Source organism: Halichoerus grypus, chromosome 13, assembly GCF_964656455.1.
Source record: "Halichoerus grypus chromosome 13, mHalGry1.hap1.1, whole genome shotgun sequence".
NCBI lineage: Eukaryota > Metazoa > Chordata > Mammalia > Carnivora > Phocidae > Halichoerus > Halichoerus grypus.
The window spans coordinates 189,747-210,534 of NC_135724.1; the positions used below are offsets into that span (position 1 = coordinate 189,747).

At 41.0% G+C, this 20,788-nt stretch overlaps 1 long non-coding RNA gene and 1 other non-coding gene across 2 annotated transcripts; one reads left to right on the forward strand and one right to left on the reverse strand.

Annotated features, from left to right (window-relative positions):
- Positions 1-945: 945 nt before the first annotated feature.
- LOC118520077 (uncharacterized) lies at positions 946-2,589 on the forward strand. Its single transcript, XR_004909513.2, has 2 exons — positions 946-1,398; positions 1,812-2,589. It is a non-coding gene; the product is annotated as an uncharacterized LOC118520077 (long non-coding RNA).
- Positions 2,590-11,460: 8,871 nt separating this feature from the next.
- LOC118520081 (U6 spliceosomal RNA) lies at positions 11,461-11,564 on the reverse strand. Its single transcript, XR_004909514.1, has one exon. It is a non-coding gene; the product is annotated as a U6 spliceosomal RNA (small nuclear RNA).
- Positions 11,565-20,788: the final 9,224 nt, after the last annotated feature.

Here is a 20,788-nt window from a genome sequence, read left to right on the forward strand (position 1 = left end):
CTTCATTTTCAGCAGAAGACCACGTCTCCTGGAACACCAAGACCATCAAACTTGGTCTTCCTCAACCTCCCAGCCGCGCCATGCACACCTGTTTCCTCAACAACCACCCTGACCTTAGAGCTAGTTTCAGATGATGTGTCTGCCCATGTTCCCCCCAGTCTGTCTTTCCTTGGACCTGTTGGCCCTGCCCAGCACCTCATGTTCAGTCATCCTTCTTCCATAATTTCAGCTTCTCCCTCTTTACTGGGACCTTCTGCTCAGTACAGCCCAGTGACCAAAAACAGAACAGGTACTAAATAACTGTCTGAATTAATTTAAAAATGTGTTAAATTCTGGACTGATACTACATGACCACAGTTTGCTTTTTTCCCTACAGGAACACAAGTGAATGAGAGTTTCATCTTTATTTATGAATTATGATTTAATGTGATAATGAATCACAGTGCTAAATGGGTATGATATCCCTATACATCTTCCTTGAAATCATGGATGTGATTAAAAGTAAAGTTAAAGCCTTCTAGTCCCCCTTGATCCAGATCAAGGTGCTCTAAAGAGAACATTCGGTCACATTTCTCCCAACAGTGCCTGGACTCCCTAGACTCTACATCCTCATGCTCTCTCGCCACAACCTTCACCACTCTGCAGAAACTCCTGGGTCACCAGTGACCTCATAATTGTTGGACCCAAGAACAGATGAGAGTCCTCCTTCTTCATTTGTAATCCTTCTCCCTCTCCTGAAGCCCTTCTCTCCCTGACAACTCCCAGATGTGCCCTTTCATCTCCAAGCTCTCTGACTATTCCTTACATCTTCATCAGCTTCCCTCCCTCAGCCCATCCTTGAATGTGGATCTCCAGGATTATGGCCACTTTCATTCATTTTTCAGCACATACTCATCACCCACATCCTATGTGCCAGGCACTGTACTAGGTACTGGAAATCACATCCTTCTCATTTTATTACTCTGCATACTCTCCCTTTTTAATATCAATTGCACATTCAAATTTCATTATTTCAATTCTAAATCAATATATGTTATCTCTTTCCTAAGCTTCACTTTTATTTTTCTGGCTGCCAATTGGGCAGCCCCACTTGGGCCTCCCACAGGCACCTCATATTTAAAATGTTCCAAATAGCCCATCATCCCTCTTTGTAATTACAGTAAACAGTGTGCTTAACTGTCCTGCATTTTCCCATCTCCAGTTTTCCAATTTTACAACCTAAACATTCCTCAAATCTGTTGTCTCACCAGCACCTTGGAATTCAGGTCACCTCCTGTCCTCCCCACAACCTGAACTAATTTTCACTCCATTGCCATTCAAGGCTGAGTTCTGCTGCCCTCTCTTCCAGGAAGATCTCCCTGACCACTACCACTCCACACAGAAACATCTCGAAATGTGGTAGGCACTTCTCCTTGGTATTCCAGAATATTCTGTGTCTGTCACTGCACTCATTGGGTTGTTTCATCACCATCTGCTAATGTTTTTGTCTCTCAGGAAGTGCTGTGCCAATGGGAACCATGTCTTCTTCTTCACCATTGTATCCCTGATGCCTATGTTACTTTAAGAAATATAATATAAATAAATATTTTAATAAATATAAGACAACTTTAATAAAGCTGAATAAAAGTTTTCTCCCATCTTATTATGAAAAATTTTAAACATATTGAAAAGTTCAAATAATTATACAGTGAACACCATCACCGAGATCTTAAAATTAACATTTTGCTCTATTTGCTTTATCATCCAGCTATCTAACTATGCATCTCTTGATCCATCCTCTTTTTTTTTTTTTTTTTTTGATGCATTCAAAGAAAATTGATGACATCAGTCCACTACATCCCTAAATACTTCAGCATGGATATATAATGGATGATGTTTCAAACTACAATCAACAGTTTTGATGTTGAAAGGACTGTCCCTCCCCACCACAAAAGGAATGAGCAATATGACCAAGTGGGACGTGTCAAGATTTTCAAAGACTCCGGAAAGTGAATGGCGGAGATGTCAGCAAATCATGTCACAGCATACATGAGTTTGTTCTGCTTTTCCTTAACCAACTTGTTGTCAGTACAAGTACAGATGCTTTGATTTTAGTTGTTCAGTTGGGTTTAAAAGTGAAGGTGCTATGCTGAATCCTTCCTACTCTCTCATCTAGTTCACCCCATAATCAGAATCAGCATCTGTAATATAATTGTCCAGCACAAAGAGAGCAATCTGGGTGACCACAGAACAGAGGAAAATCTCAAACTAGCCCCAGAGCCTGACACGTCAGCCCACAGGCACCTTTGCACAAATTTAAAAGCGGAGAAGCCCTTTGTTCTTGTGTGCCCAGTGGGCGCTGACTTGGAGATAGAAGTGCCATTATAAAGTGCCTTTATATGTAAAGAAAGCAGGGGGGAAGCATCCTATCCTCTGAGACACAGACCTGGGTGAATAGAGTGGTCTTGATTTCAGCTCCCACCCCACTCCCACCTAGGCTTGTCTCCAGGTGGAGTATGCACAGTATACAGCTATTTTTGGCAGCCCTGGTTGATCTATGAACAAACTGTACACATGCTCATCTACAATAAAATAAATTGCTAAGGTTAATCTAAAACCACTGAAATTTCTACAGAAAAGAGGGATAGTTATTCTTTGTGAACAACTTACATCTAATCATGCCTTTCTTGCCTTTGTTCTGTATATACTTTTTGTGTGTCTACTGGGTGCCAAGGAGACAGTGATGAGCAGAAAGCAAAAGCTTAGGATCCAGTGGAGGAGAGCATCATTACGTGAAATAGCTACACAATGAGAGTTTAATTATAAACTGAGGTAAACACTCCTGAAGAAGGTATGCTCTCCAAGTGTCTGTGATGCAGAAACCTGATCTAGAGTAGCAGTCTTAAGGAAGCAACAACCTGAGGTCAGAAGGACAAGAAAACATTAGTGGATCAAAGCAGTGAGACATGGTAAGGGGAGATGACTCCAGCAGCAGGAACAGCACCTGCAAAGGCCCTGTGCCTGGAGGGAGCATGGCCTAGGCAGATGGCAGATTGTGAGAACAAAAACACTCCCAAGAGTAGGTGAGGGACCAGATCATGAAGCCACTGGGTCTTCCTAAGATCAATGAGAAGCCAATGAAGTGTTTTCACCGGGTGGGTTGATAGAATTAGATTTGTATCTGAAAAGTATAGCTGACTATAGCAGGGAGGAAAGAATAGAGATGGGAGAAGGGTAGATGTAGGAACAAGAGTTCAGAGCTTGTTGGAGTGGAAGGTGGCAGACGATGGTAGTTTGGAGCTGAGATTAGGGTAGGAGCTCTGAAGATGAAGAGAAGCAGACAGCTGTGAGAGATATTTAGGAGGTGAAGTGAACAATACATGGTGATAGTTTGGACACTGCTGTGAGTGAAGTGTCAGGAAGGATAGCACTGAACAACTCAACACTAAATAATCCAATGGAATATGGGCAGAAGACCTGAATAGACATTTCTCCAAAAAAGACATCCCAATGGCCAACAGATACATGAAAAGATGTTCAACTTCACTAATAATCGGGGAAATGTAAATCAAAACCACAATGAGATATTACCTCACACCTATCAGAATGGCTAGAATCAAAAAGACAAGAAATAACCAGTGTTGGTGAAGACGTGGAGAAAGGGGAACCCTCATGCACTGTTGGTGGGAAAGCAAACTGGTGCAGCCACTGTGGAGAACAGCATGGAGGTTCCTCAAAAAATAAAAAATAGAAATACCATATGATCCAGTAATTCTACTACTGGGTATTTATCCAAAGAAAACAAAAACACAAATTTAAAAAGATATATGCACTTCTATGTTTATTGCAGAATTATTTACAATAGCCAAGATATGGAAGCAACCCAAGTGTCCATCTACTGACGAATGGATAGAGAAGATGTGGTGTATATTTACAACGCAATATTAGTCAGCCATAAAAAAAGAATGAGATCTTGCCATGTGTGACATGGGTGGACCTAGAGGGTATGCTAAGGGAAATAAGTCAGACAGAGAAACACAAATACTAAATGATTTCACTTATACATGAATCTAAAAAGCAAAACAAACGAACAAACACAGCCATAAATACAGAGAACAAACTGATGGTTGCCAGAGGGGAGGAGGGAAGGGAAATGAGCAAAATGGGTGAAGGGGAGTGGAGGTACAGGATTTCAGTTATGGAATGAATAAATCGGAGGAATAAAAGGTACAGCACAGGGAATATAATCAGGTATTGTCATAGTGCTATACGGTGACAGATGTCAGCTATGCTTGTGGTGAGCACAGCGCCACTATAGAGATGTTCAATCATTACTGTACACCTGAAACTAATGTACCGCTGTGTGCCAACTGTACTCGAATAAAATAAATAAATAAATATATATATATATATATTAATGCAAATTTCAAAAGATAGGGAAACAGACAGTGGAAACAGGAAAGAGAATGAGGGATCACAGATTTGGTCTTGACCACATTGGATATGGCTGTTAAGACCTCTGGGAGGGCGCCTGGGTGGCTCAGTTGGTTAAGCGACTGCCTTCGGCTCAGGTCATGATCCTGGAGTCCTGGGATCGAGTCCCACATCGGGCTCCCTGCTCAGCGGGGGGTCTGCTTCTCCCTCTGCCCCTCCCCCCTCTCATGCTCTATCTCATTCTCTCTCTCAAATAAATAAATAAAATCTTTAAAAAAAAAAAAAAGACCTCTGGGAGTCTGGATCTGAAAGCCTAGGGTAGAAATATAAATTTAAAGTTACTATAATGTAGATGATAATTAAGCTATGAACATGGTTGAGAGAGAGTAAAGAACTGAACACAAAGGTTCTAGTACAGGGCGCCTGGGTGGCTCAGTTGGTTGAGCAACTGCCTGTGGCTTGGGTCATGATCCCAGAGCCCTGGGATTGAGTCCCACATCGGGCTCCCTGCACAGTGGGGAGTCTGCTTCTCCCTCTGACCCTGTCTCCTCTCATGCTCTCTCTCACTCTCTCTCTCTCTCTCAAATAAATAAAATTTTTTTAAAAAGACAGCAATGGAATTAGGTAAGAAAGTGGATGTGAAAATAATTTTAAAAACAAAAAAAAACAAAGGTTCTAGTACAAAAAAGGCACTAGATGAAGTTTGCTTCTTGGAGTCACTTCTACTCTGTGATTCTATATTTTAATACAATAATAAAGTTAAAATACAAATCACTTTGTAGACAACCACCTTCCTAGGTTTATTATGACAATATAACATAGCATAAACTTGTAAATTGTATAGTTGGTGGGTGGGGTTTTTTTTTTTTTTGGTGAAAAAATTTTTATTTATATTTAGCCAGCTGGACTCAGTTCAGATGATTCCAATTTTGTTGGCAACATCCAAAGCATCATAATCAGGAGCCAGTCAGGACATATGCCTTCTTCTCTCCATCAGGCCTGATCAGGGTGTTGACCTTCACCACACAATGTCATAGAGCTTCTTCACAGCCTGTTTGATCGGGTGCTTGTTGGCCTTGACATCTACAATGAACACAAGTGTGTTGTTGTCTTCTATTTTCTTCATGGCTGACTCAGTATGGCAAGTGATCAAGCTTGTTTCTCCTGGGGGCATTCTTTCGAGGATATTTGGGCTGCCTTCAGAGATGCAGTGTCTTGGGTCATCGGAATGTAGGTAATGTGCAGATCTTTTTTTTGTGACTGTGGACGTCTTTCAGCACTGATTTCTTGGCCTTCAAAGCTCCTTTGCTTTGGCTTCAACTTTGGGAAGGGCAGGGGATTCCTTCTTCGCCTTCAGTGCCATCTTTGTGAAAGGGTGGTGTTGGTGATACTATGTAACTGACAAAGCATTAGATCCCATGCCAATAGAAAGTAATTCTATCATAATTAATTCTAGAAATAATTTCTTCAGAAGAAATTTTTCAGATACATTAATTTAGATTATCTCCATGAACAATTGTAACACTACAGGGAGGATTGACAGAGTCAAGCTTGGTGTGGTGTATGACCAGTGTAATTCAGCTTACAGTGGTATGGTAAACATAACCAAGTAATCAATGGGATAATAATCAGTGGAATAATGGTGTAGTCCAGTAACAATAGGAGGAGCAACTTACCCAGGCAGGCATTGGGAAGAGCTGGCCAGGGAAGTGATGTCTTTACTGAAGATGTAATCAGGTGAAGAGAGAAATAGGAGAGTATTCCAGGTAGAAGAAATGGCCTGTCCCAAAGCCCGAAAGGAAAAGAGAGCAAGACATGTTCCAGAAAATAAAAGAAGGTCAATTTGGTTATCAGTGCAAGAGAGAGAAGGCTGGAAAACCAATCAGGGATAGATTATGTCCAGTTACAAAGAGTAATTTATTCCAAGGGCAATGGGGAGCCATGAAAGGTTTTAAAGCAAGGTGGTGATCTAAACAAGTGTATGCTTTGGAAAGGCCACTCCAGTTTCAGTTTTTAGCACCTGTTTCAGACAGTCTCATAATCTACATAAATGCAGTTTGTCATGTGAAATAAATGAAGACACCCAAGTGAGCACACACAGCTGCCATTTATCCAGATCCTGCACTAACAAGTGAGTCAGCCACCATCGCTTGCATTTGGTAGAAACCCAGGAGTGGGCAGGAGAGGACGCTCCGATTGGAGGCTGTTGGCACAGGCAAGTTGGAGGTGGCTAAGCAGAGTTGTGACAGTTTATGTCTGGGGGTCATCCAGGTGTGGGGAGTGTACTTTCTCGGCTGGCCCTAATTTGGAAGAGGAGAAAACAGGGGAATCTGGCAGTCATTGACCAAGTCCTGCTCATTCTGGGCTGATGGCTACAGAGACTGCTGTAAATGTCCATTTGTATATTTAGTCTCCCAGTTCCCCTCCCTCTGGGTCTTTCTGAAACCTGTGAGAGGCTCACCCATTCATGGGAGGCTGGGGACCTTCACAGCTTGGGGACTGTCTTGTTGCCTCCACAGTCAGGAGATGTGTGTTTTCTGTTGCTGCATGATCATGGCAACAATCTGACCTGAGAGACCAGCTGCCCAGAAGCATTCAAGACCAGACAGGATGGGACAGATCAGCATCATGACCACTGTGACAAAGACAAGAACAATTCATAGTTTTTTTCGTCTTTTTTTTTTAGAGCAGGGGAGGGGCAGAAGGAGGGACAGAGAGAATCTCAATTAGTTTCCACACCCAGCACAGAGCCCGAGATGGGGCTCGATCCCATGACCCTGAGATCATGACCTGAGCTGAAGTCAAGAGTCAGACTCCTAACACAGTCTATTGTGTGAGCTGAAGACCCAGAAAGCCAGTGGTGCAATGCCAGTCCACATCCTGTTGGTAGGAATCCTGGTCCAAGGCAGGAGAAGACTGCGTCCAGCTCACGCAGGCAAGCAGGAAGAAAAAGGAGCTAATTCCTCCTTCCTTTTGCTCTATTCAGGCCCTCAGTGGCTTGGATGATGCCTACCCAAATTGGGGAGGGCAATCTGCTTTATAGAGTACACCAATTCAAATGCTAATCTTATCTGGAAATTCACTCACAGACACACACAGAAATAATGCTTGGTTTGGGTACCCCATAATCTTCACACATAAAATTACCCATCACAATGGTACATCGCCTGGAACCAAAGCCTCAAGGGCCTTTTAAATATCTTCAATGGGTTTTATCTGGCTTCCACTCTCCATGGGATTTGAATGTTTTAGTTACTATATGCATATTTTCAGGATGGGTTGAAGTATTTCCTTGCCAAGAAGCGGTAGCCCTTTACAGTGGCTAAAAACTTTGATTTTGTTTCCAACCAGGGGCATCCCAACTTTTATATCAAGTGATCAAGGCACACACTATAGGAATCATTATGAAAGAACTGTGTAAAGAGTTACTACTTGCTCAAAAATTATACCGCCTCTGCCATCCAAAGTATTCTGGAAAGGCTGAAAGAGCCAAAGGCATCCTTAAATTAAAACTAGCAAAATTTTCAGAAACCCTGAGTTCTTTTGGCCAAAATACACTAGTCCTTACAGCCACATGGTTTACTCCCTCAAGGACACATTAGTTACCCTATGACCTGGTAATGGGGAAAGCCTATGCATTTAGGGACTTCACCTCTGATACTAAATCCTGCCCTGCTACACACAGACATGGGAATATACTGCAAGGGACTCATGTACCGCCCCCTCCATCACCAGCCGGTGAAGGATGCCTTCCCACCACATGATTCTAAACAGCCTCTTCATGACCTTCAACCCAGAGGTTTTGCCTATTGGAGGACACATCTGAGAAAACTGCTCTTGAACTTCGTTGGAAGGCCCCTCACCATCTATTACTAACAACAAATCTAGCAGTAAAATTCAAAAGAGTCAGATTTCACAACTTGGTTCATGATTCACAAATAAAGAAGCAATCCAGAATTCCATCAAGCTGGAAGACTATTTCAATAAGGGACCTTGAGCTTCAGAGATTCCCTAGAAGCAGCCTATTTTCAGAAGCAGGGAGTGGACGAGAAACCATTAGAGCAAGCTGATGACCTCATAGAGTGGAGGACTTCCACCCAAGGCTGTAGTAAGTGATGGGCTTTGCTAGAAGTTGAGTTAAAATTCCAATGGCTTGTGTGGATTGCTCTTCCACAAATAGATGATGGGGAGTTTCATAGTTAGGGATGCCAGGGAAGGAGGCTGGTGAAGAGCTTTCCTCAGGTTCCAGAATGCCTCTAGGAGGAAATGTCCCTCAGTCCTTCCCTGAGAACTTAGTCAATTCATAAAGGAGGTGTCACAATCTCAGATAAAAATGGCCCCCATTGTCTGTAATATCCAGTTACACCTGGAAATCCTCCCAAATGTCATTTTGTGAGGGGCCTGGGTTAAGTTTGGCTAGTCTTTAGTCTATTGGAAGAGTGCTTTTTTTTCCTCCTGAGATAGGTCATACCCTAAATAATGTGTTTTGCAAAATTGTAATTTATCTTTTGTTTTTTTTTTTAAAGATTTTATTTATTTATTTGACAGAGAGAGGCACAGCAAGAGAGGGAACACAAGCAGGGGGAGTTGGAGAGGGAGAAGCAGGCTTCCCGCTGAGCAGGGAGCCCAAGGAACCTGGGATCATGACCTGAGCCAAAGGCAGATGCTTAACGACTGAGCCACCCAGGCGCCCTGTAATTTATCTTTTGAAACTTTATGTCCCTTTTCTGCCAAGGCTGAAAGTGAATGGAGTCCTTTTCACAGGCTTTGTTCTCTGAGCAAATGTAGATGATCATCTACATATAGTGTCAGCATTGAATCACGAGAGTGATTTAGATCCTTTAAGTCTTGATAAAGGACCTGGTCACAATAGGAGGAAGGGTCAGTGAGCCCCTGAGGCATAACCATTCAGGTATACTGTTGTGCTCCCCAGGTAAAGGTGAAAGGCACTGCATGTCTTCATCAAGGGGCACACTGAAAAGGGCAAAGACCCACCACACGGACCAAGTGGCTTCAGGAGGAACTGACGAAAGGATGGTATTTGGGTTATGGGAAGGGGAAATGACAACTTTATTGATGCCCGAAGTCCTTGAACAAGTTGATATCCCCACTCATTTTGTTCCTTTACTGAATGGGCGAGTGTGGGGCACCAGAAGCCCATGGATGAGAGGCTTTCAGCTAGAGGCTAGATCTTGCCTTTGCTTCTGGCTTCAAGGAATATGAGGGAAGTTCAGATAATGGTTCTAGTTGAGGTAGGATCTAGTTGAACTTTTACAGCTTCTGATCCAATTATTTTTCCTATGTCCATGTCCATGGAATTTTTATACTTGTCAGGCACAGCATCAAAATCTGGGCTCAGGTAGCAGTGGGTGAGTGACGGTGAGTGAGGGTGACCCAAGTGTTAGTTAATCACACCCCTCCTTGAGGTGTTTATACTCCAACCCAGGAAAGTCTCTAAGACAAAAAGAAAATGAAGTGATAATGGTGGTCTAATGGCTTGGGATCTGCCCATCTGAGATAAGGGGCCATTTCTCCTGCCCTCTAAGGCTGTTTCAACCTTCCTGACTGCTCACTAACATCCAGGAACCCAGGCAGCACTGTGCATCTTCTGTCATGGACCCTGTGCTGTGCGGTAAGAGCTTGTGGCTTGTGAGCTTGTCACTGCCATGTGCCAACTCTGTATACTAGAGAGCGAGCAGGTGAAGGCTTAGCACACCCCTTGAGAGACCCTGTCCTTGCCACAGAACCCAGGGAGAGCCTCTTCTCAAAATGAGACCCACAGATTTAGAGTAAGTTATTGATGGACCCACAGATTTAGAGTAAGTTATTGATGCCAGTGCATTTCCCACAATTGAAGAGGACTCAGTTGTAAAACAAAAAAATATACTGACAAGTGTGTTAACTTGAATATTTTCCACTATTATCATTTGCCTTTTGGTCTGAAGTCTCATAATTGATTATAACCATAACTATGAGTAAAGAGAAAATGCCGAGTTTTATAGATACTGTCTTAATATGGGAAAGCCCCAGCTTCACTCATGTATTAAAATGATGGCATTGACATATTGGCCTTACTTAACAGATAAATCATCCTCAGTTATATAGTGACTGGTAGAGCTCTAAGGAACTTGCTAGAATGACATAGTACATAGGAGAGGGAACACAGGCTTTGGGGTCATGCAAAACTCAGTCTTAATATGGGTTTTTACATATGAGCTGCGTGTCCTCGGGCCACCTTGGAACTCCACTGTAGATCATCACATTTACAAATTGGGGATAATATTATCTCTGGATTTGTATGAAAATGGAATGAGATATCATGTGTAAGTAGCTGAGCATAGTGTCTGAAATATAGCTAGCACTCAATTAATGTCTCCCTCTCACCTGCAGATAGGTACCAACTAAGTGCTGCTATAAGCCTTCTTTGCAGAGAATGGTAACATAAAGACAAGTTGTAATTGTTCATTATTGATTGGAAATGGAAAAAGGGTCCCAATAATTTACTTTATTACTTTACAATAGAGAAGGGGAAAGGGAGAGACTTTAACACCTAGCAATATATCATGGCAATGTTTAATTATGGTTAAAAATATAAGATAAATAATAATTTTGAGTGGAAATGATTAGTTGGAAGACAGAAGATGAGCTATGGATTACTAAGTTTTTCTTTGAGGTGAAACTCACATAACATACAGTTAGTCATTTTAAAGTGTATAGTCTAGTACCATTTAGTACATTCCATCACTTCTCTCATTTCCAAACATTTTCATCACCCCAGGAAAACATCCTGCAGCTGTTAAGTCATCACTCCTCATTCGCACTCCCCCAGTCCTGACCACTAATCTTTCTTTCTATGGGTTTGCCAACTCTGGACAGTTCATATAAAAGGAATCATACAGTATATGATTTTTTGTATCTGGCTTCTTATACTTAGCATAATGTTTTTGAGGATCATCCAAATTACATCTATCATAATTCATTCCTTTTAATTACTGAATAATATTCCATTGTATATATAAGCCATATTTTTATTTTTTACTTATTTTTTAAAATGTGGAATGCTTCACGATTTTGCATGTCATCCTTACAAAGGGGCCATGCTAATCTCTCTATCATTCCAATTTTAGTATATGTGCTGTAGAAATGAGCACTAAACCACATTTTTAAAAGTCCATTCATTTGTTGATGAACATTTGAGCTGTTTCAATATTTTGGCTATTATGAATAATGCTGTTTTAAACATTCATGTACAAGTTTCTGTGAGGATATATGTTTTCATATTGTTTGGATGTGTATGTGGGAGGGAAATCGCTGAATCATATGGTAATTATGTATTTACCTTCTTGAGGAACCACCAAACTACTTTCCATAGCAGCTGCACAATTTTACAGCAATATATGAAAGCTCTGATTTATTCACATATTGGCCAGTGCTTGTTATTTTTCATTGCAATAATAATAATAATAGCACATAGAAATATTCAAAATGTCCAGTACCAGTTTTCAATGAAAACTTACAAAGTATACAAAGAAACAAGAACATATGATACACCCAGAGAGGAAAAAATGAAATTGGCAGTAAACATCTCTGAGAAAACCAAGGCACTGGATTTACTACACAAAGACTTTAATTGTCTTCAGCTCAGGAAGCTGAAGGAAACCATGAACAAGGAACTAAGGGCATTCAGAAGAATGATGTGTGAACAGTAGGGAATATCAATAAAGGGATAGAAATTATAAAAGGAACCATAGAGAAATTCTGGATCTGAAAATAAAGTAGCTCAAATTAAAAATTTGCTAGAGAAGTCCAGCAGCAGATTTGTTCAGATCCTTCTGAAAGTCAGCATACTTGACTATAGGGCAATTGAAATTACCCAGTCAGAGGAACAGAAAGAAAAAAGAATGAAGAAAAATGAACACAGTCTAAAGAACTTACAAGACATTAACAAGGTACTAAAATGCACATTGTGGACATCCCAAAAAACAGAGAGAGATAGGGAGCAGAAAATATTTGAAGAAATAATGGCCAAAAACGTCCCAGATGTGATGAAATACATGAATCTATACATCCAAGAAGTTCAGTGAACTCCAAGCAGGATAAACTGAGAGACATACAATGGAACATGTTACAAACTATCAAAAGACAGAATCTTGAAAGCAGCATGAGAGAAACAAATTATAACATACAAGTGCTCTTCCATAAGACTAACAGCCAATTTCTCATCAGAAACCATGGAAGCCAGAAGGCAGTGGGGTAACATATTTAAACAATGTCAACTAAGAACTTTATATCCAGCAAAATTATCCTTCAAGAATGAAAGAGAAATTAACATTCTTAAATAAACAAAAACTAAGTGAATTCATCACTAGTAGACCTATCCTACAAGGGAATGCTAAAGGGAATTCAGGGTGAAACAAAAGGAACCTAGGATGGTAACACAAAGCCATACAAAGAAATAAAGATCTCTCGTAAACATACAAATAAGTATAAAAGCTAGTATACTTGTATTGTTGGGTTATAACTCCTCCTTTTGTTTCCTATATAACTTAGAAGCCACAGCATAAAACAATAACTATATATCTATGTTAATGGGCACACAACATATAAAGATGTAATTAGTGCCAACAACAGCATAAAAAGGGGGACATGATGCTTGATAGGAGCAGAGTTGGTGTATGCTGTTGAAGCTAAGTCTGTTTCTATTCAATCTAGAGTCACATAAATTTAGGATTTAACTCTAATCCCCATTTTCACTAAGAAAATGACAAAAAAATTATAGAAAAATAAATGAAATAAAAATCAATCAAATATAAAAGGAGGCAGTATTGAATTTAAAAACACACACACACATACACACAAATAAAAAATTAAAAAACACAAAAAATAGGGGCACCTGGGTGGCTCAGTTGGTTAAGCATATGACTTCAGCTCAGGTCATGATCTCAGGGTCCTGGGATGGGGCCCCATGTCGGCCTCTGTGCTCAGCAGGGAGTCTGCTTCTCCCTCTCCCTCTGCTCCTTCCCCCACTCATGCTCCCTCTCCCTCTCTCAAATAAATAAATCAAATATTTTAAAAAATAGTAACTATAGAAAATAGCAAATTGACAGAACTAAATCCTTCATTATCTGTAATCACTTTAAATGTAAATGGATTAAACTCACCAATTAAAACGCAGATATGGCAGAATGGATTTAAAAATATGATCAGGGGTGCCTGGGTGGCTCAGTCGGTTAAGCATCTGCCTTCGGCTCAGGCCATAATCTCCAGGTCCTGGGATCGAGTCCCACATCGGGCTTCCTGCTCAGCAGGGAGTCTTCTCTCTCTCTCTCCCTCTGCCCTCCCCACTGCTTGTTCTCTCTCTCTCTCAAATAAATAAAATCTTTTAAAAAATAAATAAAAATTAAAAACATAAAAACACGATTCAACTATATGCTGCTTATAAGAAACTCAATTTAGACCCACAGACAAATAAGTTGAAAGTGGAATGATAGGAAAAGATATTCCATTCAAAATAGATACTGAAAGAGCTGATGTGGCTATACTAATACTAGACAAAGTAGACTTAAGTTAAAAATTGTTACAAGAGGGATGCCTAGGTGGCTCAGTCAGTTAAGCGTCTGCCTTCGGCTCAGGTCATGATCCCAGGGTCCTGGGATTGAGCCCCGTGTCAGGCTCCCTGACCCTAGGTAAAGGGTCAGCAGGGAGTCTGCTTCTCCCTCTCCCTCCACTCCTCCCTCCTGCTCGCTCTCTCTTTCTCTCTCTCTCTCTCTCAAAAAAATAAATAAAATCTTTAAAAAAAAAATAGGGATGCTTGTGTGGCTCAGTCAGTTAAGTATCTGCCTTTGGGTCAGGTCATGATCCCAGGGTCCTGGGATCGAGTCCCGAGTCAGCTCCTTACTCAGCAGGGAACCTGCTTCTCACTCTGCCTGCTGCTTCCCCTGCTTGTGCACCCACGCTTGCTTGCTCTCTCTATCTCAGATAAATAAATAAAATCTTTTAAAAAAATTGTTCCAAGAAAGAAAAAATGGCATTACATATTGATAAAAGGGTCAATTCATCAAGAAGATATAATAGTTATAAACACGTATGCACTAAACAGGTGGAACCCAAAAACATACATAAACAGTGATAGAATTGGAGGAAAAATAGCTCTACATTAACAGCTGAAGACTTCAATATTCCACTTCAATAATGGATAGAACATCTAGACAAAAGATCAACAAGGAAACAGAATTTGAACAGCATTAAAAATCAATTAAAACAGGCATATAAAGAACACTCCATTCACCAACAGCAAAATACACATTCTGAAGTGTATGTGGATCATTAAATTTTAAATCAACAATGAATGTCTGCTCTTTTGATCAATTGGCTATTGGTAAGAAAAAAAAACAGAATTACTTATTTGGGTCTTTGGAGCCACGTGCGGTACTTATTTCTAATACTTCCAATGTGCTCTGAAGACTCAGCACCCAGTACAGTGTCAAGCACAAATAAGCATTTCCTTGGGTCCTTGGGTCTACAGTTTCTTGATGTGCATGAAACGCATGTAGAATGATTGTTAAGTAAAAAATTGTATTTGAACTAAAATTACAATGCTGTTTTCCCACTTGCCAACTTTCCAGGGTTGGTATACTTCTCACATCAGGGACGGGAAAAGTCAGTCTTTGACAAGTCCACTGTCTCTACTGATACCAGCATATTAAAGAGGCTCAATGTGATAATAGTAAGGAAGCTAAATTACTTTCCCATTGCTCATATTTTCCACAAGAGCAAATGCTGATTTTGATATGACTATCTGTAGTCAAAGTCTACATTATTAGAAAGTAGGTCACAGGAGGAAAGCAGATTAGCAGATTTAAAATGGACAAAATAGAAGCTCTGCTATTCCTTTATTTTCTTTTTATCACCTTTGCAGTCAACACTGTTTATTAGTTTCCAATAAACTGTGAAATATATTTTAGATACTTCATATCTGAATCTTTTACCCAAATAATAAAGTAACATTACAAAAAAAATCCACCACTTTGTTGATTTATTCCTTTTTATAATTGAGAGTTTATCTTGTTAAGCATTCCAATCCACAAATACTGAGTACCAATAGCCCTTGTCTTTGAGAAGGAAGTCAGTGGGAAGGATAGTCAAAAGAATCCATATTGATAATACACAATGATAATGTGCTGATAAATGTTTATACTGCATCTTCTGGGAGAAGGGAGGTGTAGGAAAACTTTTCCTGGAAAAGATGAGGCCTGACTTGAATCTTGAAAAGAAATGGAGTTTTAGACCATCAGAACAGGAGGATAAAAGCCTTCTAGGTAAAGGGTTAGCATGTACAAAGATGGGGGGAGGCATGCTGCTTATCTATAACCACACACAGGCACACACATACACACACTATCATCATGGTGTCAATTCTCTAGATTTTTTAGTTCACCTGCATCTCAAGAAAACTTTAATTTTTTTTCCTTTTCATGTGTGTAGAAAAGCTTTACCACCTTTTGTTGGTTATACCTCAAATGAGCATCTTCTCCAGAATTCCTGGTACCGAAGGCAAAGCACTAACTAGGCTTGACTCTGGAATGCTGGATCAGGGATGCCCACCTCAGGACCACTGTCAGGCTGGGCAAGAGAGGCATCAAATTGGACATGCCCAGCAGCATTCCATTATCAAGTAGAAAATGGTTTATATGAGTTCTTCAAGGATACTAGTGTTCCTTTCATTAATATATTTCTCCATACTTTGGTAAAAAGAATGTCTCAGTGCCCTCTTAGCAAAACCAAGTGAGAAAATGCATGAGGAATCTCACTCCATTCCATTATTATCATAAATCTATTCCATCAGAAGCCTAGAGATTCCTTCCTCTACATTAAATCAAGGAAGTTATGGATCTCAAATTCATTTAATGTGGCCACCAATTACTCCAGCTATTAATCAACCAACAAAGCAAAGTGTAGGAGTCACAATCAACTGCTCATGCTAACAATGAATCCCAAATATTTGCTAAGTACATCTGTATCAGTAAATTCATCTCAATCCAACACTGTTCTCCTCCTTTTATAATGTCAATAAAATCACTTTCAAACATTTTACTCAGAATTCTTCTGATAACAACTACAAAAAAATCTTTGTATATGCCTCTTTACCCAGTTCAGACTTTATTCATCTCCCATGGTGTGCAGGTAATGGGTCTGGAGGCAGCAAACGTTGGTGGGGTGGGCCTTGAGAATAGCATTCTCTTGCAAGCTAACTGCTTCAGTGAGAACATTACAAAGCCTTCAACAAGGGAGGCTGCCTTCAGGTGGGGGAAGAGCACTGGATTCTAACGAAGAGAGAGGTGCAGTGAAACTGGAAGGTAGGGTTCTCATATTCATCAGAATCCTCTCAAAGATCCACATTCCAATTCTTAGCGCTCCACTCTTCCCCAGTGTCCTACCTTTTGGTAAACTGCCTGGAGAGGCTGCGGTGTCAACTTGTGTTGTTCTTCAACAACTTAAAAGATAAGATTTGGGTCAAACACAAACAGGTGGGATCCTTTACAGCTTGGGGTCCAGCCCACTTGCTTTTGACTATAAGTCAGAACAGCTTATGAAAGTATAATCAACTTGGTGTCCTTAGGACTCTGTGCACAGGAAATCCCTGCCTAGCCTATAGAGCCCCTTTACCCATTAGCACTTGCAAGGCTCTGTCTCCCCAGGGTACCCTCAGGGTCCCTTTCAACAACCCCTAGCTTTTGTTACTCTGAGAGAGTTTCTTGATCTGAGCTCTCCTTTCTGGGTCCTTCACCTCATTTATGTCCTCATTACTATTTTCTGTCTCTACTGTACCTGAGAGTCATCGGAGGCAACCCTGAAGTTCCCTCACCCTTGAGGAGGATCCTCATGGGGCTTCTCTTAGAGGTGTGTAATGAGTTTCTCTCAGAAGCTCAGAGAAATTACCTTTTTAATGTTGTCAATTGATGTTTTATTTGATTTGGTTTGTTTGATTTCAAAAGCCAGAATAAAGGTCTGACCTTTTTAGGAAGTGAGATAGTAAACAAATTAGAAATAGGGGGAGAATTATGCTTCCTTTTAAAAGGAATTACAGAGCCGGGGGCGCCTGGGTGGCTCAGTCTGTAAGCGACTGCCTTCGGCTCGGGTCGTGATCTCAGGGTCCTGGGATCGAGCCCCACATCGGGCCCCTGCTCTGCGGGAAGCCTGCTTCTCCCTCTCCTCCCCCTGCTTGTGTTCCCTCTCTCTCTGTGTCTCGATCTGTCAAATAAATAAATAAAATCTTTTCAAAAAAAATAAAAGGAATTACAGAGCCATTCAGAGAAAAGAGGGAGGAGACAGGTTCCAAAATTGTCCGGTGTTTCAGTAAAACAGCAGTGATGGCTCAGACGGGAGGACATTCATAGCTTAGAGATGTAGAGCAAGTTGTTCACACCTGCATCACAAATGACAGCAAAACTAAGCTGGAACATGTGATGTGATGTTCTTTAAAAAGCATAGAGCAGACTCAAGGTTAAGAGAAGAAGCGAATTTAGAGAAGTAGAGTGCAGTCACTCTTGCTCCTTGTAGCCTAACTTCGATGGGTTTGTTTTGCTTATGAATAGAAAGTTAAAACATGCTGTTATCTAAAGAAGCTTTTTATCAGTGAGGTATTGAGTGCTCATCTTTCTTGGGCCACCCCAAGCAGCAGCTCAGAGAGCAGCACCCTTTCTAGTTCCCCAGAGGGATTAGGCAGCTCAGTAGTTGTCATGCCTGCAAACTTCACAGCCTTTGCTAATAATGGCTCCCTTCTGAGCACCCACCATCTGCCACACCAGGCCAACCCCAGGGCTTGAGGCATCCTGACCCTGCTGAGGTTGAGCAGGCCATGCTCTGCCTTCTTGTTTCAGCTCATACTGTAAATGTGTTCTTTCCATGGTCCATTCAGTGCCACATTTCTTGTTGTTGTTACTGAATTTTTGTGCCTTTTCTTGGTGTTTTCAGTGTTTAAAAAATCTCCAAGTATACTGCTGAAGTCTATGTTAGTGTTCCTATGTGCAAGAAGGTGGTACCTTAGGGAGAAAATGTATGTGTTAGATGGGCTTCATTCAGGATGAGTTAGAGCACTGTTGGCTGTGAGCTCAATGTTAATGAATTAGCAATATATATTACATAGGGTGTCTTTAAACAAAAACACCCATAAAACAAAGTTTTGTATTGACTGGTTGCTGAAAATGGTGTGACCAAGGCTTGCAGGAACCTAATGCTGTATTTCCTGAGGAGCAGTGGTTCATATTCACTAATTCAGTATTGACAGCAGCTTTATAGCACATAAGTACCATGAATTACAAGAATCAATTGTTTCTGTCTCCATTTCACTCCACAGAGAAGCAAAATGATGCCTTACCCCTTTGGCAGGAGAGAAAACAGCAAGCCAGCGTCCAACTGCAGGGCAAGCTGGAGTTAACAGAAGCACAGAGCCTCGGACTGGTTTCACCTCATTTTCACATCTAGTCTTTCCTCCAGTGATTTCCTTCTGCGTAGGCCTTCCAAAGTTCAGTCTCATGAGCAGTTTTAACCAGATTCATGTGCCTTAACAGAAAAATAGCAAAACAGTTGGAATTGCTGGCCTCCTAGTGGTATTCTTAAGGTTTTTTTAGAAGAGGGATACAAATATTTTTAGGAGAAGAAAATCATCATTTAAAAATTGGTTTAGAGACTCTTAATCATAGGAAACAAACTGAGGGTTGCTGGAGGGGAGGTGGGTGGGGGATGGGATAACTGGTTGAAGGACATGAAGGAGGACACGCGATGGAATGAGCACTGGGTATTATATGCAACTGATGAATCACCGAACTCTACCCCTGAAACTAATAATACACTATATGTTAATTAATTTAATTTAAATAAAAAATTAAAATTAAAAAATTAAAAAATTAAAATTGGCTCATACTTGGGGGCGCCTGGGTGGCTCAGTCAGTTAAGTGTCTACCTTCAGCTCGGGTCATGATCTCGGGGTCCTGGGATCAAACCCCACATCAGGCTCCCTGCTCAGCAGGGAGTCTGCTCCTCCCTCTGCCCACCGCCCCCCCAACCCTGCTCATGCTTTCTCTCTCTCTCAAATAAATAAAATCTTTTAAAAAATTGGTTTATATTCAATATATGTCTGATTCCCAAAATAAAAAACACACATTTGTCATATAGTGTAGAGAAGGTAAAAAGAATTAATATTTAATTCTCAAAATTCAATCTCAGAGATACTGCCTCATTTTACAGACGGGGACAGTACGGGGACTGGTGCCGACAGTACCTAAATCCACAGCGCGACAGCGCGCGCAGACGGGCCATCCGCCTCCAGGCTCACGGTCTTCCCGTTCTTCCACACCATCACCCTCACCGCTGGCCCTCAGCACCACGGCGGACTGTAGGTAGGACTCCTGACGGACGGTGCAAACGGGAGGGAACTGAAGGAGCAGTTCACCACCCAAAACCCCAGTGTCGACAAGTTCACACTAAACTCTTCTCAATCTCGTTTTTTGTCATCTTCTTCCTCCATATCTAATTTTTCCTCATTTTCTGGGTTTTGTACAAGTTCACAGCCACCACTAAATGACATTGGGACTTTGTCACCAAACCCTTTCTCCTTATTCTTCCTCCTCCAAGATTCTCTCTTCTCTTCCTGCCTACATCATGATGCAGCCTTTCAAAATTACCCACTCTGATTTCAATAGCTTTAACTTCCTGGACACTCCACCTCCCTGTTCTGCCTTTTTCGCCACTTTCCTTTTCCTTCTATAAAGTGCTGGCTCTAAGCAGCTGAAATGGGGGTGATTTCTGTCCATTTACATATGACACACCTTGAGTTTGTTTTAAAAAACACAAGAAAACTGATTTCTGAATTATTTAGGGGGAAGTTTATGATTTCATTTAAAAATAAAATATAGGTGAGTTTCGCTTTGAGAATTCAGACTCTGAACCTCAGCTCAGTGTGTGGTTTCCACATGACACATTCCCAGATGCATCCGCGTCCACCTCTGCTCTGCAGCACACACATCGGACGGAGAGGACAATGAACTTCAGGAACCTTGGAAATTAGTCATTTACAAAAATGCAAAGTATACATTTTGTATAGAAAACTGTATAATACCTAATTCAGAATTTGTCCTTTATTATAATTGCCATGTTCTAATAAATTTTACTCCTTTTCCTATAAAAGCAGAATGCTCGCCATACTTCAAACAGGCACCAAGCTTAAAACTTAGCCTTTTTTTAAAAGATTTTTTATTTATTTGACAGAGAGAGAGCACAAACAGGGGGAGTGGCAGAGGGAGGGGAAGAAGTAGGCTCCCCTCTGAGCAGGGAGCCCGATGCAGGGCTCCACCCCAGACCCCGGGATCATGACCTG